Here is a 27,545-nt window from a genome sequence, read left to right as displayed (position 1 = left end):
ATGCGATGCGCCAGTTGTCGCATTCATGTAAACGCGGCTCTTGTGACGAGCTTGGCGAGTCTGTGTCTGAGACAGCGCTAGCCGTAGCACTAGCCTTCGATGACGCTGAGGGTGATGTGCGGGCTGCGGCAGAGTCCAGAATTAGGCGAGGCTTTGAACAGCGGATGGCGGCAACACTGCAAATCAGGCGGTGGCCAACTGCGTCTGCGGAAGAGCGGGGGAGAAGTGCCAGTGGCAATGAGGGTGTGCGTTGAGGGCATGAAGTCGGTCACTCTTCCTAGAACACACTTTCGTAGTGCTTTTTTTTTTCAAGCAAAGCTTGTATTCCCTCACAAGTGTCGGTGGCGCTGTATGTTGATCGCAAAAAATCCGTATCGCGCTGGTGGAACACGTGAGGCGCGGGCCGTAACACGTGACGGGAGCACCCAATCAGCAGCGGGCACTTGCTGGGGGAAGGACAAAGGAAAGGGGCTCGCGCGCGTTGTGTCGGTCTCCTTTTCAGTGCACGCTCCGCCAACGGATGGGAAGGTTTTTCGTTGTTCGGTTTTCGTTGTTCGGTTTTTAGTAGGCGGCGGAACAGGCCGCTTTCGACGGGAAATACCTATCAACATCGCCGGGAGTAGGCTGGCGCTCGCCGTGCGGGCCCTGCGTTCAAGGTATCTAAAGCCCAGACTCGGTTGGAGCAGCAGGCATCGGATCCCATGTAAAAAGCCGATCTTACCGAAGCCCAGCGTCAACGAAGGGCAGCAAACCCCGAAGCCAGGGAACGCGACAGCCAAGTTTGAGATTACGACAAGCTTCGCGTGCTCCCCCCCCCCTCTTTTCCTGGTAGGAGAAGGGTCTTAAATTTTTCTGCTTCTCTTTATTTTTTTTGCCCAGCCGTCATTGTAATGGCCACCAATTTAAAAAAAAAGACACCACTTCATCATCATCACCACCGCCAAATATTACATCCCTCGCTAAGAGGTTGTACCATGGTTCCATACCCACTTGGTATTTTCGGAGCAGATGAAGCTTAACCGAATTTGCACCGCTATCGCAAAACACATGCAAGCTGGGAGCGCCAGACAAGAATGCTCTGCCAACCACACGCACAGGTAGGCGTCATGCATCTGTTTCTGCTGTTTAAAAGATACCCCTCACCTGCAAACGAATCTACATTGGACAGACGGGGGCATCTGCCGTAGCAAAATTCGCAGCGTCGCCCTGCCCGATAGGCGAAGCATGGATTGCGATTACAAATTAGTAGACAGCTATACCAAGTAAACATAGTAGCTTTATCAGCCATACACACTTGTAAACAATCTCAGCATGAAGAAATGAGACGCACGACCATACTGCTGGCGTGGCGGTGAAACTGAGGGCCCACCTCGGCCGTACATCTCTTTATTGTTTGCACAAGGCTCGCGCTATAGGGGGGCGCCACCAATCGGCGTCCTATATGTAATACTTCCCCACCCCAGACAGTCTCTAGGGCGAGTAACGCGACACGGCCTTCCTCGCACGTTCGGATCTGCGTAGCAACGGCGAAGTAGTAGTGGCTTGAGGAGTGTCAGGTGAAGTTTCTGCATTGGGTTCCAGCGCCGCTTCAAAATTCGTTCGGTGATCCTTCACTGCTCACTTGTTCAGTCTGTGTATCAGGCGATGGCTGCGTTGGTAGTATACTGCTTGGTGAGCTAGAGTAAGGAGGATGAGAACGGTCATCCGGTCGGAGGTGGTCACCATGCCGATCGCTGCTTGACCCATTTGCGAGTTCCACCTGAACCGAAGACTGAACTTGTTGGCCTAATAACAGTGGCTGGCAACCATGAAGGGCCTGGTCTGAAATTCTTGACGAGGACGTGCGAACAAGGCTGTGGCAACTGAGCGTGACGTGCTCATTTGTTCTGGTGTAATTTCTGCTTTAGCTGCTTCAACACGACATCACCTCGATGATCTGGGCACAAGGCTTTAAGTGGTGTTAGTAGTGTCCTGGCCATAAGTAGTTCTGCTTGGGTTCTGCCAGTGAGGCTGTGAGGTGTTGTCCTGTAGTGAAATAGCATTCGGTGAATCTGCGTCTGGAAGTCGCCAGATGCCGACTTTTTCAGCTTGTTCTTGACCACTTGAACAACGCGCTCGGCAGCACCGTTCGATGCAGGATGATAGGGTGGCACTCTAATTCCTCTGATTTGGCTTCTCTGCAAAAATTGCTGGAATGTGGCACTAGTGAACGCTGTGCCATTGTCCTGACACAATAATGTCAGGGATGCCATGAGTGGCAAAAACTGTTCCTAGACAGCTGATTGTGGCATCAGAAGATGGTTATGTCAATCGAATTACCTCAACTCATTTTGAGTAGGCGTCTACAATGACTAAGAAGTAACAGTCCCTTGAATGGGCCTCCGAAATCGACATGAAGACGTGACCATGGTCCTTTAGGAAACGGCCAGGGTGTAGACTGCACTGGTCGGCGCACATGCTGATATTCCTGGTACACCACACAGGATTTCACTTTGTGATGTCATCATCGACGCCAGGCCACCACACATGGCTTCGGGCAAGAGCTTTAATTTTTTCGATGCCAGGGTGACTCTCATGAAGGAGTTCAAGTACTTCTCGTCTAAGTGACGGGGGAACGACCACCCTCATTCCCCAAAGAATCGAACCGTCCTGCAGGCTGAGCTCATTTTCACGACTCTTGCAATGTCTCCATTCCGGCTCATGCGGCAGCTGGCCACCATACAGCAAAATGTCACGGATCCTTGACAAAACGGGATCTTTGCTTGATGCGTGGGCAATGGCTGTGGAAGACAAAACGCGTGGATACTTGCCTTCCAACATAAATACATCCGCAGGAGCTTCCACCGGAAAATTCTTTGTTTCCAAGGGCAACCGGCTCAGTCAGTCCGCATGGCATATGGGCTCTCCTGGGTGAATAACCAGGGTGTAGTCATAGGCAGACAACATGAGGGCCCACCGTATAATTCTTGGAGAGCTGCGATCTGGAATGGCCTCGTCATGGCCGAACAGTCCGAGTAACGGCTTGTGGTCAGTGACAGCTTCAAAATGTCTTCCCAAAGGTACTGCAGGAACCTTGTGACCCAAAAAATGAGGGCCAGTGCTTCTCTGTCCAGTTGACAATAGTTTTTTTTCGGCTGGCTGTAGGCTGCTGGATCCAAACGCAATGGGACGCTCCATACCATGAGCATCACGCTGGGACAGCACAGCTCCGAGCCCAAAAGGAGAAGCATCGCAAGCAAGTACAAGTTCTTTCTTGCTTGGGATCATAATGCGCTAGGACTGGGGCTTAAATGAGAAGCCGTTTGGCTTCAGCTACTACTCCTCTTGTTCTTTCTTCCAGCACCATGAGGTTCCAGCTGACAGCAGTTGATGCAATGGATGAAGTACAGCCGAAAGGTTGGGCATAAACCTCCTGTAATAGCAGTTGATGCAATGGATGAAGTACAGCAGAAAGGTTGGGCATAAACCTCCTGTAATAGTTTACCAGCGCTAGGAAACTCTGTAACTCCTTTACATTGCTTGGCACAGGAGCCTTTATGACTGCTTCAACCTTGTGTGGTGCCATGTGTAGTCATCAGCATCAATGATGTGACCGAGGTACTCCACACTAGAGCATCGCACGGGCCGATTTTTTCAGCCCGGGCCCGGCCCGGGGCCGTTTTTACGTTGGGCGGCCCGCCCGAGCCCGATCAAAACTGTTATGGCGAGACCCGGGCCCGGCCCGGGACCGGAAATAATCTACGTTACCCGCCCGGCCCGGCCCGCCACCCCTTTACCTTAGGCCCGAGCCCGGCCCGAGCCCGACACGAAACCGGCCCGAACCCGGCCCGAGACCGAAAAATAATGTTTTTCAGAGTTGAGACACCCGAGAATAACTCACTGCACGTTACATGCACACCACCAGAAAGCCCGAGCCCGGCCCGGGCCCGCGTCAAAAAACCCGAGCCCGGCCCGGGCCCGAGTCAAAAAGCACACGCCGTGCCTGACCCCGGCCCAAGCCCGTGAAAAAACTGTGCTACCCGGCCCGGCCCGGCCCACGGGCCGGGACGGGCTCGGGCTTTCGGGTAAGCCCGAGCCCGTGCAGTGCTCTACTCCACACACATAATAAACTTACACTTGGTGTATCTCAGCTTGAGTCCTCTTTCTTCCATTCTTTGGAAAACCTTCCCAAGGTTGTTGAGGTGATCTTTGTCATCCGTGCCAGTCACCAGGATATCATCAAAGTAAACCACGACGTGATGGAGACCCTGAAGGAGAGTCTCCATCGCTGGCTGAAAAATGGATGGCGCTGCTGAGACTCAGAAAGGTAGCCTCTTGTATTGCAATAGCCCCTTTGGTGTGTTGATGGTAGTGAGCTTCCTTGAAGTGGGCTCCAAAATTAATTGCTGGTAAGCATCCTTGAGATCAAGTTTGGTGAACTTGACTCCACCCGAGAGCCTGGCCCACAGTTCTGCTTTAGGGATTGTGTACTTATCAACAACAGCAACCGGATTAACCGTCACCTTGTAATCCCCACAAATGCGAAGGCTGCCATCCTTCTTTAACACTGGCACAATTGGTGCTGCCCATTCAGATGAAGCGACTGCCTCCAGGATGTCTTCTCGCTGGAGTCTCAACAGCTCTTCAGACACCTTGTCCACTAGTGCAAACGGAACTGTACGAGCCTTGAAGAAGCGTGGCTTTGCTCCCTCTTGTACTGACAGCTTAACTGACACGCCCTGAAATGTCCCTGGACCATCGGAAAACAATATGGAGTGTTGGTCAATTAGTTGCTGGACATCACTCAAAGCACAGACATCAGCGACAGTGAACACGGGTATGTTCAATGCCTCAATCCAATTTCTTCCTAGAAGTGATGGGGCATCACCTTCAGCAATAAGCAGTGGAAGCACTCGAACGTGATTGTTATACTTCGCTGACGCAGTCACCTTACCAGCCACAGGCTTGAGGTCACCACAGTAGCTTCTCAGCTGAACTTCGGATGGTTGACGAGGTAGCGACGTAAATTGACGGGGCAAAGTTGATTCTCCAATGATGGACACACTCGCCCCAGTGTCGAGTTCCATTCTGAATGGACGCCCCTGTACTTCCAGCTGCACCGTGAAAGGCTTAGGTGCAGGAACACTGGGCCTTGGGACCAAGTTCCACATGTTGTAGACAGTTTCTTCGTCAGATGAAGAAACGGCGCTGCGCTGTACTAACTTGGGTGTGCTGTCGTGCGAGTCGTCAACTGCATGCACACGAACCTGCTTGTTAGCCTTATTTTTCTTGAACTGTTGAGTGGACGCTCGGTGGTTGCTGCCAGCGTCTCTCATCTGACACACTTTTCCTAGCTAACCGACCTTTCTGCAGTAACTGCAAATTTTGCGAATGTGCGGACATTCCGTGGCAGTAGTGGGTGTTGGCGCACCGATAGCAGTTCACATGTTTTTTATCCGACGTCATAAGCACATTTAAATTCGCAGAAACAGCCCCTTCCGTTACGCAGAGCTCCGACGCGTCGCGCTTGGCGGCAGACTCCATGGCGAGAGCAGTCGACACCGCGGTTTCGAGTGTGAGATTCGGCTCTTCTAGCAGGCGCGTCTGCATCTGCGTATCCCTTATGCCGCATACGATACGGTCACCAAGCAGGTCTTTCAGAAATGTGCTGAACTCGCACTGTTCTGAGAGCTTCTTGAGGGCCGCGACGAACTCGCTCACTGATTCACCCTCTTCCCGAACGCGACTATTGAACTTGAATCGTACTCACCACTATCGACGGCTTTGGCGAGAAATTGTCGCTCAGCGTCTTCAGGCAGTTTTCAAGCGTAGTCTCAGTCGGATTATTCGGTGCAAGAAGGCTTCGCAGAATCTAGTAGGTGCGTGACCCGCAGCAGCTGAGGAACACCGCGCGTTTATTGGCGTCCGGAACCTCGTTCGCCGCGAAGAATTGCTGCATGCGTTCCAGGCACTCTTGCCAGGGACCACTGTCTGGATCGAAGGGGTCAAGGGAACCGTACTTTGGCATATTGTAATTATAGAGTTTTACCCTCGTCGCCAAATCTGTTACGTCGCCAAATCTGTTACAATCTCAGCATGAAGAAATGAGACGCACGACCATACTGCTGGCGCGGCGGTGAAGCTCTGAGGGCCCGCCTCATCCCTACATCTCTATATTGTGTGCACAAGATTCGCGCTATAGGGGGCGCCACCAATCGGTGTCCTATATGTAACAATACCAAGTAAAGATAGTAGCTTTATCAGCCCTACACACTTGTAAACACTCGCTTACTAATTAACTTAACAAGCATGATGTCATGAACATGAACAAATCTCGCTCTATTACCGCGGAACCTCGCTGTCAAAACGCTAGAGTGAGGAAGCGCTGCCGGAGCAGCGAGCGAATTGACCTTTCTGTTGTCTCTCGCTTCAACGCTGAACTAAACGTCGAAAGCACAGTGCATACGAAGCTACCGGCCCTTCGCATACTTCTTCCACATAGCAGATCGCTTGGAAGATCAGGGCCGTGCGGGCGCGCACTTTGTCCACATCGCAGATCGCTTTCAACATACGTCGGCCGCGCGGTAAGCAGCAGCCGCCGGACTTGAACGCCACTACCCCCTCTCCCTCTCCTCCCTCCCACGTGCCTCGCGCGCGACAGAAGACGGAACTGTTACCCCCAGCCTTCCTCCCTCGCGCGCGAGAGATTGAGCCGCGATCGTCAGTAGACCCTTGCAAGCTTTCACTGGCACATACAGAGTGCGGTGCGCGGCGACGATGTTATCGTGTTTGGACTTTGTGCGGAACATCACGGCGACGACGATATAAATGCGCTTGGAGTGTTCATACGATTGCTATCTCAATAAAACTGCATACCGTAACTGAAAAGCGCAGCCTGTCTTTATGTGCCGCCTTCACTTTAGTACTGTTCCCATCCCAATATGCACAACAAGTCAACTGATGTTTAGGCGTTCATAGCCTATCTGTATATGCTCGGACGCAGTGATATCAAAAGGTTCACAAACCACTACTCAGAAGGTCATCATATCAGAGGGGAGGACAAAGGTTCCTGCCGTAGTGACAGCTATGGCACTCCTGTATGTGTAAATACTTATTTATTTTATTTTATGCATACAATACTGCAGGCCTAGATGTGGACCAAGTAGGACGGTCATACAAATAATAATAATAATAATAAAGGATATTAAAATTACAGGAAGTAAATTAACAGTGCACAGAATAGCAACCCAATCCATCAGCTGCGAGAACACAGCACGGAAAATAATAACGCAGTCATGTAATGAAGGAATTCCCAAGACAAATAAAGTGAGGAATATAGGTAGAAATGAATCATCAATACAGTTTAAGCGCAGTAAAAGAACAATAAGGCAAAAATCAACTTGGGTAATCAATTTTCAAGACTGCAATGGTGTCAATAATTCAGAGGTCAATGGAGTTTATACTGATTAGTAGCGACTGAGGTAAATTGGTGCAATCCGTAATAGTGTGTGGGAAAAAGAATAGTTAAAGACGTTAGTTCTGGCATAATAGGGAGTTAAATAGTCAGCGTGACGACGCCGTGTTCGGCGTGCCGCCATTGGCGTTACATAAAGCTGGCGAGTGAGGGAAAGGATGGTATTTTTAAGAAAAATAAATTTTAGCCATTCAGAGCAAATGAATGTGAGGGGTCGTGTTTTTGCAATGAGCCAAATCCAGAAACAGAAACAAGGTGAGGTGGACCTGTAATGGCAAGAAAAACTAAGCAACTTTCGTCTAGAAAATGTGTCACAGCAAAATGGGTCTATTAAGGCATGCGAACTATGTGCGAAGATCATATTTTGCATCAAGAATGGTTCAAATCGTGCTGGTGTTCGGGTGAAAATGAGCCATTGTTACTCGCCCAATGGGAGAGCGCTTCCCTTATCAGTGATCGAAGCAATATGGCAATCTCATTACAAATTGTGTTCCTTATTTGTTACAGCCATCAGTGCTGTTCAAGAAACAAATCCCGTGAGAAATTACCAAGGAGACTCCCTGTGCTCTCAAGCAGAAAAATGTAATTTCTAGAAATGTTATTGTAAATGTTCATGAAGCGTATCAGTGCCCCTAATTGCCAATGCTCTAATTGCTTTCCTAATGAAATCACCATCCGACCTTTATTCAAAGCTGTCTTCAACAAAGTTTTCGGGCGAAACCGCATCCAATCAATGTTTCAAATCGAAGGGAGTGAAATCCTAGCTTTACATCGTAATATTGGTCCAAATGCTGCATAATGTATCATTAATTGTTGCTCTAAAGTGGCTTAAGCTTATATGTAGAACGCATCGTAGCGTCGTATCATGAAGTTGGAAATGGTCCATAAAAAGTCACAGGCCTGCGCGACACACACAGCACAGTCACAGTGTAAGCTGGTGGGGCGGCTCAAGAGTAGCTCCAATTTCGGCACCACGCACAACAGGGTCTTCGCGGCAGTCTCTTCGCCTCGTTTTGACGAGAACGATATGAACTGTGAGCCCGGCGTCGACGGCGAGCTGCGGCTTGTAATGCTCTCTGCACAACAGTCTGCTGAGCCCGATCAAGCCTGGTTGAAGCCGCGCACGTAGCTCTACGATTCGCTTCTTCAGCAGCGATTCGCACCTTGCGAGGAGACGCCATAACGTGTACCGAAGAGGTATCCAGAATACGTGGCGCACATCTCACATCCCTTGACCCGTGTGTGATGTGTTTTGTCACCGATCTCGGGGGCGTGCGGATGTTAGAAGAGATGGAGAAGGAAGACGGATGGCGACACAGCAAACAGATTTTTTAATAACACGCACACTCACAACCAAAAAACCTCAAACTAAAAATCAAGCATAGTAAAGCAAATACAGGAACAACTTAAAGCTCAATACAATAGACAAGTTCTAATCCGCACCTACTAATGTATGCAGCGTCTAATCGTTCAAAGTAAGGCAACCCTGTCTTATCGCCGAGACGTACGAATAAGAGTCACCTTGCTGCGTTCATCGTGGCACGTTTGTCCGAGTCCGAAGCTCGTCGGCCCTTTTTCTCCAGAGTAGGTGTTCTCGTTGATGCTATAGTCGCCTTTGCCTTGCCGTCGGCGCGTCGTCTCTTTATCGGTAGGGAGCTCGTCGGCTCGTCGGTGATGAGCTCGTCAGCTCGTCGGCTCGTCGGCGATGGCGCTCGGCGTTGCTTAGGCCCACCTGGGTAGGCCTAGCGTCGGGATGCGTTGCAACTTCATGAGTGCCGACGTGGCGTGCCGCGGAGAATCGAACGTGCCGCTCTGCTGCAGAAGGGGGATCCTCTCTGGGGTGCCCGGTCCTGCCGTGAGAGGCAGCAGCCAGTCCAGGAGCCTCGCTCGAACTTGCCGAGGTCGACGGCCACACCTTGGACGGCCAACGTCACGGACTCAACCAGACTCCCAAGTCTCCCGTCGCCAGTGCGGAGCTGGCGATGCGACCTTCCTGGCCCGGAGCCACGTCGATAATCCTCAGACAGCGCCGTTCATCCCTCGATTACGGCTCGGATCACGCGCCTCGAGAGCTCGTGCCGTTCCGAACACCGTGCTTCACGTGCTCTTCTTCTTTTTCGCGCCGCAGGCGGCCTCTTACATATGACATGGGTCCCCTTTTAAGAGTTTTTTCTCAAAAAACTGCCTTCTGTCCGTCTTCTTTCTTGGTGGCGAACTTGACTCTTGTGACTTGGGTGCCTCTCTGTGCTTCGTCGGTGCTTACCGATTATCAGCACACTTCGCTGCACTGTCGCGCACATTTCACTGTTTGCACTGTTCACAACACTCATGAGTTCATTGTTCGCACCACTTCAAATATGTACATTTGTTTTGTCCGCGTTATGTTCTCACTGTTTAGTCAATCCATCGCCCTACTCATGTAATCTGCCCCCACGTTCTGTCGTCCCTTAATGTACTCTATGTGGAAAGTAAGGCTCCCTTTCATTATATCTGTTATACGTCGGCTTAGCTTTATATGCACGGGCCCCTCTGTTAAACATTGCATCTCGCTCCGCCCAACTTCTATTTGCTCGGGTAGGTCTGAAAATCCTTCCTCGACCTTGTTTCTCTGCCTGGGGCCTGCCCACTGTTTGCATCTTATCTCGTGTATCCTTGTGCTCGACTCGTCCCGTTCCCAATTTGTGCCCCACAAATTCCCTAGTCTTGTAGCCTATCTCACACTTGGTTGGCTCTATCGTCAACCCTATGTCCTTGTCATCGGCAATCGCCAAACAAACACCAGTCTTCTCGTTTTTCCCCCTTAGCCATCGTCTTTTGGCATACGTCACATGATTTTACATATTGTTTCACGTCACTCTGCACTCCCAGCCAAAAGAACTCTTCTGTTATTTTTTGTAACGTGTCTTTGATTCCCTGGTGACCTGCCGTTACACTATCATGCCCTAACTTCAGTACTTTATTCCTAAGTTCCTTCGGGACCATCAACTGTAATACTTCCCTACCTGAACTAAATATACATTTCCGGTACAATAAATTATTTTTCTTTATAAACTCTGCTACTGTCCGACTCTTTTTCCTTTGTACCCGTTCCCCTATCTCCTGTTCACATTTTCTTATCGACTCATCCTTGTTCTGCAATTCTCTAAATTCTTCTACAGTTATATTTAACCCCTTCAAGGCCGTAACCTGCAATGCTGGCAAAGGTTTGATGCCCTTGCTACTTGCTCGTGTTTGTACTGCAGCTGCTACGTCTGTGTCTTGCATTTCCTCCTTGTGCGCTTCTGAGCGTTCCTTCTCTTCCACGTCCTTCTCGGTCCTCTTCCAACTTAGGTAGGGGTCATCTGCCTTCCTCACTCCCGGTACATTTCCCACAATCAAATCACAGAGGGGATCGTCCACACATCTAGCTGTGACTAGTCCTGTATAAAAGGGTGTCGATATTTGGATCTGTGCCTCTGGCAGATACTTGACTGACTTGTCTACCAAGATCACTGGTTTAACGTATCCGGTCATGCTTTCATGCGGCACTAAACTTTTCCTCACTAAAATTGTATGTGCTCCTGTGTCTCTCAGCACTGTAACCTTGTGCCCTTCTACCTCGCCTTCCACTACAGGCATGTTCTGTCCTCTCTGTCCATCCTCTCTTGCGCTCATAATGCATGCAGTCTGATCCATGTAACTAGTCCTGCATTCATCTGCTCTGTGACCTTTCTTTTGGCACAACTGACAAACTACCGGTGCTTCGTGACGATTATCTCTCACTCGACAGTTCATCGCTACATGACCCAGCCGATTACATAGGAAACACCTCTGCGGTCCCCTTGGTCTGTTCATTTGTCCTTGATTCCTCACCTCTTCTACCGCTGCTGCGTGCGTATCTTTATCACTCTTCCCCAAATTCTTCAACCCTTGTGCCTCTACGAACTGTTCTGCTTGTTCGGCCATCTGCTTTACTGTTTGTAACTTTCTTTGTTTGAGGAATATTGCCAAACTGTTACTGCACCTGGACAGAAATTGTTCACCTACGACTTTGTCACGAACTGCTTCATATGTTTTGTCAGTCTCTGAAAGCTCTATCCACCTTTCAAAGTAGTTAGTCGGCACGCGAACTGTTTGCCTGTCTCCGAGTCTTCTGGCTTGCATGACTGAAACTTCTCTCGAAACCCTTCTGCCGTCAACCTGAATCTCTGTAATAAAGTATTTTTCACCTTGTCGTAGTCTAGTGATTCTTCAGCTGGCATGTGCCCATATACACTCAAAGCTTCACCCACTAAACATAGGCTTAAGGCGTTAGCCCACTCGCTCTTCTCCCAGCCTTGCCCGACCGCTATTCTCTCGAACCGATGCAAATATGCATCCAAGTCGTCTCTTCTCTCGTCAAAAGGAGCCATTAATTTTCTAGGGCAAATTCGCTTTGGTCTAGAAGCAGCTGAGTCGGATGACGCCGATTCGGGTGAACTTGTGCCTTCGCGAGAACCCGCGCCCATCTCCGCTAGTCTTATCTTGAGTTCCAAAATTTCCTTTTCGCTTTTCTGCTGCTCGCGTGCCCGTTCGTGCTCCTTCTCTTTCTCTTGACTAGTGTACTCGAAAAATGTCATTGTCTCGTCCTTTGAGAGGTTTAAATCCTTTGCTACCGCCGCCAAACGTTCCCACTCCATCTTTGCTACTCCCGACTATCGGTGACTGGGCTAAGACAGAATCCGGGACGGATCCTGGGAAGCTCGCCAATTGTGATGTGTTTTGTCACCGATCTCGGGGGCGTGCGGGTGTTAGAAGAGATGGAGAAGGAAGACGGATGGCGACACAGCAAACAGATTTTTTAATAACACGCACACTCACAACCAAAATACCTCAAACTAAAAATCAAGCATAGTAAAGCATATCGAACAAATACAGGAACAACTTAAAGCTCAATACAATAGAGACAAGTTCTAATCCGCACCTACGCATGTATGCAGTGTCTAATCGTTCAAAGTAAGGCAACCCTGTCTTATCGCCGAGACGCTACGAATAAGAGTCACCTTGCTGCGTTCATCGTTGCACGTTTGTCCGAGTCCGAAGCTCGTCGGCCCTTTTTCTCCAGAGTAGGTGTTCTCGTTGATGCTATAGTCGCCTTTGCCTTGCCGTCGGCGCGTCGTCTCTTTATCGGTAGGGAGCTCGTCGGCTCGTCGGTGATGAGCTCGTCAGCTCGTCGGCTCGTCGGCGATGGCGCTCGGCGTTGCTTAGGCCCACCTGGGTAGGCCTAGCGTCGGGATGCGTTGCAACTTCATGAGTGCCGACGTGGCGTCCCGCGGAGAATCGAACGTGCCGGTCTGCCGCAGAAGGGGGATCCTTTCTGGGGTGCCCGGTCCTGTCGTGAGAGGCTGCAGCCAGTCCAGGAGCCTCGCTCGAACTTGCCGAGGTCGACGGCCACACCTTGGACGGCCAACGTCACGGACTCAACCAGACCCCCAAGTCTCCCGTCGCCAGTGCGGAGCTGGCGATGCGACCTTCCTGGCCCGGAGCCACGTCGATAATCCTCAGACAGCGCCGTTCATCCCTCGATTACGGCTCGGCTCACGCGCCTCGAGAGCTCGTGCCGTTCCGAACACCGTGCTTCACGTGCTCTTCTTCTTTTGTGCGCCGCAGGCGGCCTCTTACATATGACACTGTGGCACGGTACGATTGTTGTTGTTGATGATGATGATCATGATTGGAATCTTCAAAACGGGCTGGTGACAAATAGATACCTAGCCTCATTAAGTGAACCAGGTGCAGTTGCATGCAGCATTTGATTGCTCTATGCAACTTACATGTGGGGCACGCTGCGTCTGCAGGCACCTTGACAAGATGGCGCCACCTTACTGGCGGAGGCTCGGGCAGCTCGGGATCGCGTTGATTGCACGCCTCGTCCTGAATCGCATCTCGTCGTCTGCGCCTGCGCACGCTGCGTTTGCAGGCGCCTTACCTAGATGGCGCCACCGTACTGGTGGAGGCTCGGGTCGTCTGCGCCTGCGCGCCTGCCTAGGGTGCGTTTATAGGGCATTTTTCCGCTGCATGATAGTCAGCGCTTGCGTGGCTCAGTGATAAAGTATCCGACTCCCGCGCAGCGGGCCTAGGTTCAATCCCGGCGGGGACCGGCTACTTTTTTTCGCATTTCCGGCGAAAGCAGTTATGGTCACCAGCACCGCCGCCACGTCCGCGGCGGCGGCGGATACCATCGCGAACCGAAACGGCAATTGGAATGCACCCATAACAGCTTGCGTTGTAAGAAGCTATCCGGTTTATCTACCGTCGATATGACAGCAACTTTTCTCCGTCTTCTAAACTTTCAGAGGTAAATCTAACAACTTTCAGCAGTCCGTCGCTAGATAGAATCCCTAAAGCTAGTGTATTCACTAATTAACTCCTCGAACACTTCCTGCCTTAGCACATACATAAAATTTGCGGAACCTTCCCCATCTAGGAGGTATGATCATCTTAATATTGTACCATATCGGTCACAACTGATGCGTTTAAATATAGTTTTCCTCGTTTAACCATTGGATACTGGAACACTCTGCCTGGTGCCATTCGTTCCCTTCCGTTGGACGATTTCTCGCTTAAACATGAATGTTATTGATCTATCTTTTGTGTTGTTTACGTTTTTTTTTTTGCTCTCGTGCTGCTTATATTTGCACTTCGTGCACGCTCTACAACTGTATAATTCCCCACTCCTGCCATAGCCCTAACAGGGCTGTAGTATGTAAAAATAAATAAATAAATAAATAAACTAAAATTGCTTGGATAAACTTGCATTACGGTCTGATAACAAGCTTTTCCCTTTTTCTCAAATTTTGTTTCAATGAATTTGACTCATTTCTACAAAGAAAAAATGTCACAGTTTCGCCCTAAGGGCGAAGCAATGAATGCGATAGCAACACAGCAATGTCATACGAAGTAAGGTGAGCGGCTTTGGTAGCAATATGAATTGTAGTAAACATGAGCTGATTAAGTAAGCAGGTGTGCTGCGGCGTAAGTAGACCGACATGAAGAGAGACCCGATGACCACGAGAAGGCGCGTGTGAAACGGTGGTGTTGACGAGAAGCGCTTATCGTGGGCAGCGCGTGCGAAGGGACACACCTGTAGCGCTGCACTGCCGATCCGGGCAGCATTGCATGTGTAGCGTGCGTTGGAAAATGTGGCCCGACTATTGCTAACTGAATGAACAAGCGTGGTGTGAGCGCGCACAAACAAACATGAATAGGTCACACTGAATGACTGCAGACAACGACGGTGAAAACGCTGTCAGCAAGCGCATACGCCGCAGCGGCGAAGGTACGTGCGGTCTATCGCTTCCACGGAAATTGAGCGGCGAATGCACGGCGCATAAAGGTCAGAGCCGTGGGGAGATAAGAGACGGTGCGGGCGGAGCGACGAGCGCGGTTGTTGGCAGAGAGAGTGCGTCCCCCCCCCCCCCCCCCTTGCTCCCTCCGGCGCTGGCTTCCCGCTTCCTTGCTTGCGCGTGGGAGATTGAGTGCGTTCGCTCTCAGTGATAGCGCGCGTCCCCGCACGCTTCCGCTCGGGCATACGGCGCGCGGCGAAGATTTGATCTATACGGAACCTCACGGCGACGGCGACGGCGACGCCGACGGCAGAAATCCGGGTGAAGTGTCCATATAATTGCTATCGCAATAAAAACTCCCAGCTGTGATATTAGGAAGGCTTACCATGCGTGCCGGTGGGATGCCGCGGTGTCGTAGTGGGAATCACATTCTCCTGATCATTGGGTCCATCACCACCACCACCTCCAATTTTGTAGTTGCTGTCTGTGTTCTGTTCTTCACCAACATCTGCAACACAAGTTTATAAAACAGGGGATAAAGGAAGAGCATACACTAAAAAATATGCACACCCTTTGGTGCTCAGGTTCTCACCAAACAATACTATTCACCCAAATTTGGTGAAAGTATACTGCGTCTCGCACGTCCTTGATGAAAACAAATGGCGACGTTGGGAAACCAGAATGTATGCGGGTATCATAGGAACTAATTCGTATGCAATATACCGATTCTATATTCCAATGCTATTCCTTCTTTCACTTCTTCCGTTATCCAAGCGGCGCTCCGCACAAGTATCACGGGGGTCAGCTGACCGTGGAGCGTGCATAAAGGATGGGAATCAACGGATGCTGAACCCTTACGTATACAGGGCGAGTCAAAACGTGTGAGGTCTCAGTGTGGCAGTAGGAGTATAGAGTTCCCATTTCCTGGCCGTCTTAGCGCTGCGGTCACAACTAGGCAAGTTCTCAACTAGGGAAGCTCAGTTGTCGTCATGCGGGCTCGTGTCTACCTTGTCATTTTGTCGCTTTTATTATTAGTTGGAGCTGTGTGCCGCATTGCGTAAAAAAGTTTCATTATATTTGGATGCGGTTATCGAATTAAGTACCTTAACTCCTGCATAGTCACACCGCTGTGTGGCATTGAATCCTTGCTGTAGAAGCTGTTTCTCAAAAACTTTGTTAAGTGTATTGCGTTGTTGAAACGTTAGGGGTATTGTATTGTTGCTGCGTGTAACGATATTATCGAACAGCAGAATGTGCAGTGACAAAGCACTTTTCAGCGTCAAAAAGGAATCAAGTCCCCCCGATATTCACCGAGAAAAGAGAGGGAAAGCTCGACGAAATGCCTTATCAACCCAGTAGAGCTTGTAACAGTTCATCTGGTAAAATATCATCACCCCAAAAATTGAAATTCAGGGTAGAAATACAGTGCGAAAAAAAACACGCTAAATGTTGCAAAAGTAAAAACTGAATAACACCGAACCCAACTGACTTATATGTGACATCAACATTATTCACAAATTTTGCACCAAATACTGCACAAATGTAAAATACTTTAGTATATGGTGAAACGACCTCTGTATCTTGTTTGTTAAAGAAGTGCTAAGTTCGACAATTTTACGCTGAACTCAAATTCATGGGGTCGTGTCGTGTATTACCTTTTTCGGTAGAAAGTTGGCATTATGCGAAACTCTTTGCGAGGAGAAATTGTGATACACTAGGCACGATCGAAGAAGGATCGCTGTCCACTCACCGGAATTCATGAGCACCAACACCAGCACGGTCATGATGACTATTAAAAGCACGACCAGTGCCACGAGGCAGAAAACCAAGTAGTTGTCTCTCTTCTCCCTTGAAGAAAAAAGAAACACACGGAAAGACTGGAAATTATAAGCTCTTGGGTTGTAGCGACCTTTTCAGCACGTTGGTGAACATCTGTGAAAAAATAGATTTATAAATATTACCTGAAAAGGGAAACTGTGGGTAAGCTCTTAACCCATACGAGCGTAAACACCTGCGATCGTTCGAGTTCTTTTAGGCATGCGCATTTAGGTAGGTGTATTAACGTGGCCAATATGGTCAAGGTACGAAATTGAAATATCATCTTACTACCGAGACACTTTTATGCCTCGATTTACAAGTAATATATCTAAAAATAATGTAGCAGCGTGAAAGTTGCTCTTGTGTTTGAGCCCACCGCAAGCGTTGTAGAGTACGCTGTTTGAACGACTGCACATGAAGCAGGAACCAGAGTGATGTGTTGGGACTGGCAACCTTTGCTCTCGTAAGAGTGCGCTCAAACAAAATAAATCTACAAGTGTTAGTGAGGAGGCTTCAATGTAGAAACAGGAATTGCTTTTCTTTTCTCCAGGAAGTCCAAGCAAAAAGAAAACACTCGCAGTTACGCGTAAACGCGAAACATCGAATGCGATGACAAATTATTAGACAGCTATACAAAGTAAGGATAGTAGCTTTATCGGTCGTATAAAGTTGTAAGCATAGGCACACCAACTAAATTAACAAGCATGGTGTATATATTGATACTGCAATAAAACGCGCCAAGTTCCTCAAGGCGCTGGCTTGCACGCGAGAAATGCTTAAGAATGTTCTATTCCACGTGTTAGGGCATGCACCCATGGCCTAATGGTTACATCATTTGGCTGCTGTCCTAGGGGGTCCTCTGGTCGAATCCAGCGGTCGGACTATTTTATTTATGTTTATTTAATATTGCGACATGCATATTGCGTGCTTCCTGTGGACGAGTCGCGTGGGCGCCCCGACGAAGAAGACGAACTGCTCCTTGCTCTCGAGCTGTCGGCTGTGTCGAGCGGGCGAGTGACACAGCAGGTAACTCTCCGGGCGGGCAAGTGCCCGACCGCGTTTATTGAACGCTTATATAGCCGAGGATGCAGTGCTGCCATCTAGTAGTACTGGCGTACACTACAGGCTGAACTGGCCAGCGCTGCAGCTACCTTTTGCAAACATACTTGTAAATAGTCTCCAGTACTTAATCCTTCGTTCGCGTAACATTTTGGTGGAGCGTGCCGTTCCCCGTCCTCGCCACGGAGCTCCGCAGCGGCCGCACCGTCCCAATTTCCACCACGGCTCCCGGTGACGACACCTCGTCTGCTTCTACTCCTGCGACTCCAACAACGTACATCATGGTTGCCACTCCCCGCGATCCTGGCATATTCTCCGGCCAAGATAACGCCGACGTTAAAGCTGGCTCGGCATGTATGAGCGTGTTAGCCAAAACAACCGCTGGGACCTTACCATAACGCTAGCGAATGTCCTCTTCTACTTGGGCGGAACACCTCATGTCTGGTTTCGGACACACGAGGATGACATCTCTAGCTGGGATGCGTTCAAAGAGAAGCTCTGCGACCTCTTTGGAAATTCGACCGGTTGGCAGCTGGCTGCAAGAAAAGAGCTTGCTACCCGAGTAAAGTCTTCCACTGAAGCGTATATATGTCTCGCACATAGAAGACGTGCTTGCTCTTTGCTGGAAAGTCGATGAGAACATGGTGGAGGATTGCAAAGTAGCCCACGTTCTCAAAGGTTGACGCTCCAACTTGTTGATCTTCAACAATGTGTCCACAACCGACGTCATTGTCAAGGAATGTCGCCGCTTTGAGCTTGCCAAAAGCCGCTGCGTCATTCCACAGTTCTCCCGTCTCCCTAACACGGCTGCGACGTCGTCCTGCGTCGACCTTACAGCTTCACCCCCTCCCCTTCAATGAGAAAGTCACATGTATTGTTCGCCGCGAGTGCGAGGCTGCAAGTCCTGCCCCGTTCCATCCACGCCCACTTGACCCCACCATTGACTAACCAGCCCCAGTGATCTCCCTCATTCAGGCAGTTGTGCGGCAAGAATTTGCAAGCCTCGGTTTTGCTGCTGCCTGCTCTATCTCCCGACTTGATGCCAGACCAGTGCTTACAGCTGCGCCTCGCAGCGATCTGTATTCTCCTCCCAGTTAACACAACCCTATAGACAGAGTGGAGAACTCTGGACGACAAGGCAATCTACTTCCGTTGCCTCCGAATTGGCCACGTCGCTCGCAACTGCCGCATTACCTGGACGTCTCCGTATTCGAGCTACTTTTCCCTGTGTCCTCGCCCATATGCCAGCCCTCGCCGCTACTCGCCTTGCCGTATACCTGCTACCTTAGATGTATCCGTCGATCACAGTCGTCCCGCTCGCTCGCCGTCGTTTGCCCCCATCGCCCCAGCCACGCCGCTATTCGTCGCCGACCAATTATGGCACCTCCCAGACGGAAAACTAGACTATGCAGCTCCTGGGGGTAGTGCTGCATTATCTTCCATTGACGCTCCCAACTAACCAAAATTTGCTTGATGTTCACGTCGACGGCGTCCCTTTAACGGCGTTAATAGATACTGGAGCCCTGGTATCCATAATCAGGTATAACCTTCGTCATCGACTGAAGAAGGTGCTCACGCCAGCTACTACGCGAGCCGTGCGCGTCGCCGATGGCAGCACTGTTGTCGTCACTGGCATGTGTACTTCCCGTATAAGTATCGCCGACCGCCACATTCCAGTTCATTTTGCAGTGCTGACAAATTGTCCCCATGACCTAATCCTCGGACTAGACTTTCTTACGGCGCATTCAGCTTTGATCGACTGTTCTGCCGCTACTTTCTGCCTCGAACTTCCCCTACTCGCGCATATTCGTGCCGAACTGCCGAACAACTTTCGTACGACCACCTTCGCCCACCTGCCGCCTAAAGCCTTGACTTTCGACGATTTGCTATCATCTTTCCCTGTGCCCTATGGTGATTACGTCGCCACACCTGTTCTTGATGTCCTTTTGATGCGCAATATCACTGTGCCCCATTCCGTCGTAACCGTCGGCGATAACCGGACATGCCTCCCCGCAGTTCATTTTGGCCTGACAAAACAAGTTATACCCCAAGGTATATCGATTGCAGCGCTGCTGGCTATAGGAGATGACCAGGTCACGACGTTTTCAGTAGACGTCTGCTCTGATTCTTCACCATGCCCACAGGATGCTATTTGCCTTGACACAACATTTAGTCCCATGAATGCTGCGGACCTATTGCCTGAACACGCAGCAGCTCTGTGTCGCCTTTTGGTTTCTTGCCACGACATATTCGACCTCAATAATCCACAATTGGGCCAGACTTCAACTGTTAAGTACCACATCAATACTGGTGATGCAAGTCCTATTCATCGCCGGCCATATCGAGTTTCTGCTTCAGAGCGTAAGGTTATTCAAGATAAAGTGAATAAGATGTTTGCCAAAGGCATTGTTGAACCCTCGTCGAGCCCTTGGGAGTCGCCGGCTGTGCTTATTAAAAAGAAAGATGCCACGTGGCGCTTCTGCGTAGATTATTGTCATATCAACCGAATACCAAAAAAGACTTGTATCCCTTGCCTCGCATTGACGACGCCCTCGATTGTCTCCACGGTGCCAACTACATTTAATCAATAGACCTTTGGTGTGGTTATTGGCAAATTACTGTGGATGAAAAGGTCCAAGAGAAGACAGCGTTCGTCATCCCTGATGGTCTATATCAATTCAAAGTTATCTCATTCGGTCTGTGCAATGCCCCAGCCACGCTCGAACGTATGATGGACACTTTGCTTCAAGGGTTCAAATGATCAACATGCCTCTGCCACCTAGACGACGTTCTCGTATTTTCGCCTACTTTTGAGACACCATGAGCGTTTATCAGCTGTTCTTCAAGTCTTCCTCGAAGTGTCACTTCGATCGTCGGCAGGTTACAGTGCTGGGCCACCTCGTCGACGCTTCCGGTATTTAACCAGATCCTGAGAAAATTCGGGCTGTCACGTCTTTTCCTGTACCTCAGTCTGTCAAAGACATCCGAAGTTTTGTACGACTCTACTCCTATATCCAACGGTTCGTTAAAGACTTCGCAGCGATTGCCCGACCACTTACTGATCTTCTGAAGAAGAACGTGCTGTTTATGTGGGGTCCCGTTTGCCCACCTGACCAACATTTCACCACGGCAGCTATACAGGCCCACTTTGACCCGTCCTCTCCTACACAGGTCCATACCGATTCCACTGGTCACGGTATCGGAGCCGTCTTAGCCCGACGCCAACAGGGACTTGATCGTGTTATCGCCTACGCTAGCCGCCTGCTCACGGCAGCGGAACGCAACTATTCGATTACAGATCGTGAATGCCTGGCTCTCGTCTAGGCGGTTTCCAAATTCCGCCCGTACTTGTATGGCATGCACTTCTCTGTAATCACGGACCACTGGGCGCTCTGCTGGCTTTCCTGACTCAAGGATCCTACCGGCGGGCTTGGTCGCTGGGCTCTGCGGCTACAAGAATATTCCCATGCAGTAGTATACAATTCGGGCCACCTACATCAGGACGCAGACTGTTTATGACGCTGTCAAGTGGACGAACCAGCGGCCGACCCTGACACTGATGCCAACGCTTGCATTTTCTCCGTTTCTCCGCTGTTACACGTCGCCGACGAGCAACGCCGTGATGTCACCTTGCGCGCCAGCATTGATCGCTTGGAATCTTCGCCTTCTGTTTCGTCCCTTCACTTGTTTGTTCTCCGGGACAGTGTGTTATACCACCACAACGTACGCCTCGGCGGTTCTGCCCTACTCCTCGTCATTCCTAAGCACCTCCGGTCAGTTGTTCTCCAAGAACTTCATGACTTACCAACGGCAGGTCACCTCGGCGTCTCCCGCACCTATGACTGGATTCGCCAACGCTTCTTTTGGCCAGGCCTAGCCCGCTGCGTCCGGAAATACGTTGCGGCGTGTGATAAATGCCAGCGCCGCAAAACACCATCGACGCTCCCTGCCGGGTGCCTTCAGCCACTCGACATTCCTTCGGAGCCGTTCTTTCACGTTGGCTTGGACTTTCTTGGCCCTTTCCTTCTATCAATGTCTGGCAACAAGTGGGTAGCTGTGGCGACACATTACGCCACGCGCTATGCCATCACCAGAGCGCTTCCAACAAGCTGCGCCACAGATGTCACCAATTTTCTTTTACCCGGCGTGATTCTGCAGCATAGAGCTCCACACCAACAGCTCCCTGACCGTGGTCGGACATTCCTTTCTAAAGTCATCGCCGACATCCTGCAGTCCTGCTCAACCATGCACAAGCTGACTACGTCTTACCATCCACAGACGAATTGTCTCACGGAGCGTCTGAATCGAACCCTGATAGACATGCTTGCAAAGTATGTCTCGTCCAACCATAATGACTGGGACCTTGCCCTACAATATGTCGCATTTGCTTAGAATTCTTAGCGTCACGACACTGCTGGTTATTCCCCGTTCTTTCTGTTGTTCGGCCGAGAACCCACATTGCCACTGGACACATCCCTTCCAGCCGCCGCAGCAGAGACCACCAAATATGCACTTGACGCAATCACCAGGGCAGCCCAAGCACGCGAATTTGCCTCGCCTCCTGACCTCCCAAGTGAACCAACGGCGTTTGTACGATGGCCAACACAGAGACATCCACTTTTCGCCTGGATCTCTGGTACTCATGTGGTCCCCGACTCGTCACGTTGGCCTGTCAGAAAAACTTGTCTCGGTACACAGCTCCATACCGAGTGCGGGTTGCCGTAACTCCAGTCACTTATGAAATGCCCCAGTCAGTACCAGTGCCTCATCTGCCCCGAATTCCACTAGACGTTGTGCATGTCGCACGCCTAAAACCGCACAACCCTCCTGTTACCACCGATACTTAGACGCACCGGGACGGTGTTTCTGGCGCCGGGGATAATGATACATGAATATTGCGTGTTTCCTGTGGACGATCAGGCCCCCCGACGAAGAAGAAGAACTGCTCCTTGCTCTCAATCTGTCAGCTGAACTGCCCAGCGCTGCTTGTTGTCTTTGGTAAATATACTTTGTAATAGTCACCAGTGCTTAATCCTTCGTTCGCGTAACAATATTGCCGGGTATGCCGCCGCATCAGCATACGCCACATTCTGCCGTCCCTCCGATTTGTTCGCTAGCGCCTTGGCTCTAGCTATTCTCCTACATTCCTGGTAGGATGGATACATGTTCTTTGGTAGAGTTTTGATGGTTACGGTATTTACATTGGAAATAGTCTCCAGTGCATAATCCTTCGCTCGCGTAAGAATATGTATTCTTGTTGATGATGTGTGGTGTTTTATGGCACAAGGGCCAGTTATGGCCAAAGGGCGCCATTATGTATTCTTGTTCTACATATATATGAATGTTATGTGTGGAAAGACACACACGAAAGAAGCTATTTACAATACATTTACACTGGAACCAAAACCGCCAGGCCGACACCTTGCTCGAGCCAAAAGCCCAGACACACTTCATCGTCTTTCTCGCGGCGACTCGTCTCTTGAGCATCTCTAGATGGTATCGTAATACTACCCCCCGGCGGCGAAAGCGTCGTCACGGTGCTCTTAAATATCCAAGGCGATGGCAGAGGTCATTAAGGGCTGTGGGTACACTGGCAAACACCGAGGAAAATCGCGTAGCCAGCACCCCAGGCACTTTGGAGGCTTCAACAATGCCTACTGCGAGACATTCCGCTCGAACTATTCGCAAGCCACTACGTTACCAATAACTTTAAGGAGGGAGGAGTGCTGCGTATGCGTATGTGGCGCGCTTCTGTAGATGGTACCACCACTCAAAGCCACATGTGGTACGCGTTCCGGCAGATGGAGGCACCCTCGCAGATGGTTGGGACTCGCAGACAAGTGTGCGTGTGTGAGGCCACTCGCCTTCACGATGTAATTATCAACTCGTAATAAACCTTGTTAGGTTGAGTACACAACAGCTCCATTGCTATGCGACATGACTGCCGCGGTTGTCCAGTACCTATGGTGTTGGGCTGCTGAGCTAGAGGTCACGGGTTCAAACCCAGATTGCGGTGGTAGAAATGAAAAAAAATTCATATGTGCTTAGATTTGGGTGCCTGGCAAAGGGGTCTTGGACAACCCCTCGTGATTGGTCAAAAAAAAAAAAACAGCCTGCGGATAGCATACGCTGCTGTGCCCATCTCAGCCAAATTTTGCAGTCCTGTGCGACGCGTAAAGCTCGCTACCGGAGCACCAAGTCACGTTTTATTAAAGCTCTCTGTTCAACAGAAGCCTTCTCCTCAATCTTTTCGGGCTGCCATATTTCGGCATATAGCAGATTTCCACACGCGGCTGCTTTTGGCCAATAGTTGATATCAATGAAATTATTCTTGGTAGGGAAGCATCATCATCGCCACTTAAGTTCGCGGCGAGCGATGCTTACGCGAACACAAAGATACAAAAAATTGGAGGACGCTTAAGCTTCGCCTTTAAGAGTGGAACGCGATAGCGTTACTGGGCCCCGTTCGCATCGCATTTTTCTTTTAAGTGGGCTTTACCGCAACACAGAACGTGGGAAAGCCAGCTTACAAAGACCAAGCTGACACCGATCGTCTTAAAGTCGGCTTCACTGTTAAACAGAAATGCATTGCTGGGCAATATAAGTCGTCTTATATTAAAATGAAGGCCCTAGCACATTTCGTTATTATTTTATGAATTGTTTGCTATTACCCCGACGCGCGCGCGTTCCCAAAACGCATTAGGCAGGTGAAGTCCCAATTTGACCCGCCGAGGATGCGAGCGCCATCTGGATATGATTTTCGCAAGTGCCATACGTGAGCGCGCCGATGTTGGCATGGTAGAAATGCTGGAAAAGGGGTTTGTGTTTGAGTTTCCTCGTAACAGAATTACGCTTTCTCGAACATTAAAATTACAACCCGATGCCACCATGTCTGTAGGATGTGGTTAAGTCGTACTTTACCCTTTTCCTGATGGATTTCCCTGTGAGAAATTCAATTTTTTTTTCACCTAAACCCTGCACCACATGGAGGGCCTGCGCGGTGGGGTCAGGATGATTTTCTCCTTCGCTAGCATCTTGCGCCACGCGGAGGGCATGCGCGGTCGGGGTGGTTGGGGGCGATTTTTTTCGCCACGGACGACGACATCCACACCAACGCCGAATTTTCTGCAAAACGGGGCCCTTAACATTATCGCGTTAAAATACCGCAGCTAATGGGCTCCGCCCTATCTATGTGACGATGGGACACCTCCGTCGGAAGAAAAAAATAAGGTGATCCCCTATCCGACAAAAAAGATGTCACGTAATTAAATTTTCACAGGCGGGAACCTTATTTTCGTGACCTGCCATTGGGGCAGCATTTTCAAATGTCTCGCGATACGACACGATGACCGTTTCGAGCTTTCAGCGCGGAAAGCAATGCAGCAAAACGCCAGCCGAACTGGTGTCGCAATCGCATCCATGTAAGGTGCGTCCGCACTAGCGACAATAGGCAGCTTTAGCAGAGCGCCGCTTACGCTCCGCTCCGCTCAGATGTCACGCTCTGAGATACTGCAGGGAACTGCACAGATTTCGCATTTGATAAGCGTGTCTTGCCGAGACGCGAGCGACGCGCTATCAACTCGGCTGCAAAACGAGGAAGAGGCTAAGTAGACACGCTATCACGCGCCGCTCAGTAGGCTTTGTAGCGGAGCGAGGGATGTGGTCTTCGTTCCGCTGCCGGTATGAGCGTTGTGCGCAAGCGCAATAGCGTTCCCGCTAAGCGATTGTATGGCATTTTGCTAGCATATGCCGGTCTGAGCGGAGCGGACACCAAGCGCTCAGCTAAAACACTCTAATAAAGTCACAGGCCTGCGCGGCACACGCAGTACAGTTACAGCGGAAGCTGGTGGAGCGGCTCAAGAGTAGATCCAGTTTCGGCACCGCGCACAACAGGGTCTTCGCGGCAAAGTCTCTTTGCCTCGTTTTGACGAGAATGATCTGAACTGTCCGCCCGGCGTCGACAGTGAGCTGCGGCTTGTAATGCTCACTGCACCAACGCTGCTCTGCACAGCAGTCTGCTGAGCACCCGCCGTGGTTGCTTAGTGGCTATGGTGTTAGGCTGCTAAGCACGAGGTCGTGGGATCGAATCCCGGCCATGGCGGCCGCATTTCGATGGGGGCGAAATGCGAATACACCTTAGATACTTAGATTTAGGTGCACGCTAAAGAAGTCCAGGTGGTCCAAGTTATTCCCATGTCCCCCACTACGGCAGCCTGCTAATAAGATCGTGGTTTTGGCACGTAGAACCCCATAATTTAATTCTTTTAAAGTCTGCTGAGCCCGATGATGCCTGGTTGTAGCCGCGCACGTATCTCTACAATTCGATTCTTCAGCAGCGGTTCGTACCTTCCGAGGAGACGCCATAACGTGTACCGAAGAGGGATCCGAATGCATGGCGCAGATCTCGAATCTTTTGACCCGTGGCACGGTACGTTGTTGTTGATGATTATGATGATTCTTCATTGGAATCTTCAAAGCGGGCTGGTGACAAATAGTCACCTAGCCTTATTGAGTTAACCAGGTCCAATTACATGCAGCATGCAACTGCCATATGAAACTTACCTGTCGGGCACGTTGCGTTTGCAGGCACCTTAACTAAATGGCGCTACCATACCGGCAGAGGCTCGGGATCGCATTGATTGCGTGGTAGGGCGCATTTATAGGGCATCTTCCCGCTGCCCCATAGCAAGCACTTCAGTGGCTCAGTGGTAGAGTATCTGACTCCCGCACAGCGGACCGGGGTTCGATCACGGCAGGAACCGGGTACTGTTTTTCGCATTTCCGGCGATAGCGGTTACGGGCACCAGACACCGGTGGCGGCGGCGGCGGGCACTATCGTGAACCGAAACGCCTATTGGAATGAGCCCATAACATCTGACACTGTAAAATGCTCGCGACACGGTCGCGAACACAAAAATTCACAAAAAGCGGTAGCAGGGCGCGGCAACTGATCGAATGGGTGCGAGACCACCATCTTTCACGGCAGCCGCAATACAAGCACCAATCAGAAGCGAGCAGTGCAGTTGTGGCACCACTTGTCTCACAGGCAAGGAATCATGATGTATGGCCTCTGAGATCGAACAGTGACACGCACGCCGTAAAATCTCACAGGCCACGTTAAGCTAATGAAGCCGTTTTCGTTAAGCCTTCCCATATCGCTGTCCAGACGCCGAGAAAGAAGTGGCTTCCCAATGGAAGCCTTTTTGGAGACAGTCCACGCGTATGCCTGTTTGAATGACAAATCCAACGTCGATTTAAAGGACAAGGAATTCTGCGCGCAGGCGGGGAAGCAGAGTGTGTGCCTGGCCATCAGTGTCCCTGTACCGCCAGATCGGGCGCACACAAAACATTCTCGTCCGGTTTCTGACACGTCGAAGTTGCACAAGTAATAAGAAAATTGGTATTATGATGTGCACAGTCACTTGGAGCTCCTTGTCCGCACCCGACATGCCTGAGTGTGACCGGCAGTGGCGCAAAAAAAAAATACACAGACATCTCTGATTCAAAACAATATCGGCTAAACGGAACGCGCGTTTTCACGAGAAGTATAGAATGAAACGATACAACTCGGAACGCCAAGCGTCGCTGCCGCGTCCCGGGAAACGCGCATGTGAACTTGCCCGTGCGCAGTCGCTCGCCACGCTCGGCTTGTCGCGAGCGTTTTTGTCGCTGGTGCGAACGTACCTGTAAGCAGCATAGTTTCACTGTGGGCCCAATAAAGGGCTTTCGGTACTGCGTGCTCGTCGCACCGTCGGACGCCAAACCCGTCGGCCAGCGCAGCCACACTAAGACACTTAAGTGCAAAAGTACATTGCGACAGTAGCGCACTACTTCTGACAGAACCCACGATGAAACAAATCTTGCAAGCACAACGCCGCCAGAACTTAGACAAACGTTGAATTTAATTAAAT

General features: G+C 50.4%; 1 protein-coding gene across 1 annotated transcript in view; it reads right to left on the bottom strand.

Moving 5' to 3' along the window:
- The window catches only part of LOC125945072 (uncharacterized), a 369,870-nt gene that overhangs the window by 325,767 nt on the left and 16,558 nt on the right, over positions 1 to 27,545 (bottom strand). The gene's annotated exons all lie outside the window — the stretch shown is intronic.

The sequence above is a fragment of the Dermacentor silvarum genome, chromosome 4, assembly GCF_013339745.2.
Source record: "Dermacentor silvarum isolate Dsil-2018 chromosome 4, BIME_Dsil_1.4, whole genome shotgun sequence".
NCBI classification, from domain to species: Eukaryota; Metazoa; Arthropoda; class Arachnida; order Ixodida; family Ixodidae; genus Dermacentor; species Dermacentor silvarum.
This window is presented reverse-complemented; position numbering and strand designations above follow the sequence as displayed.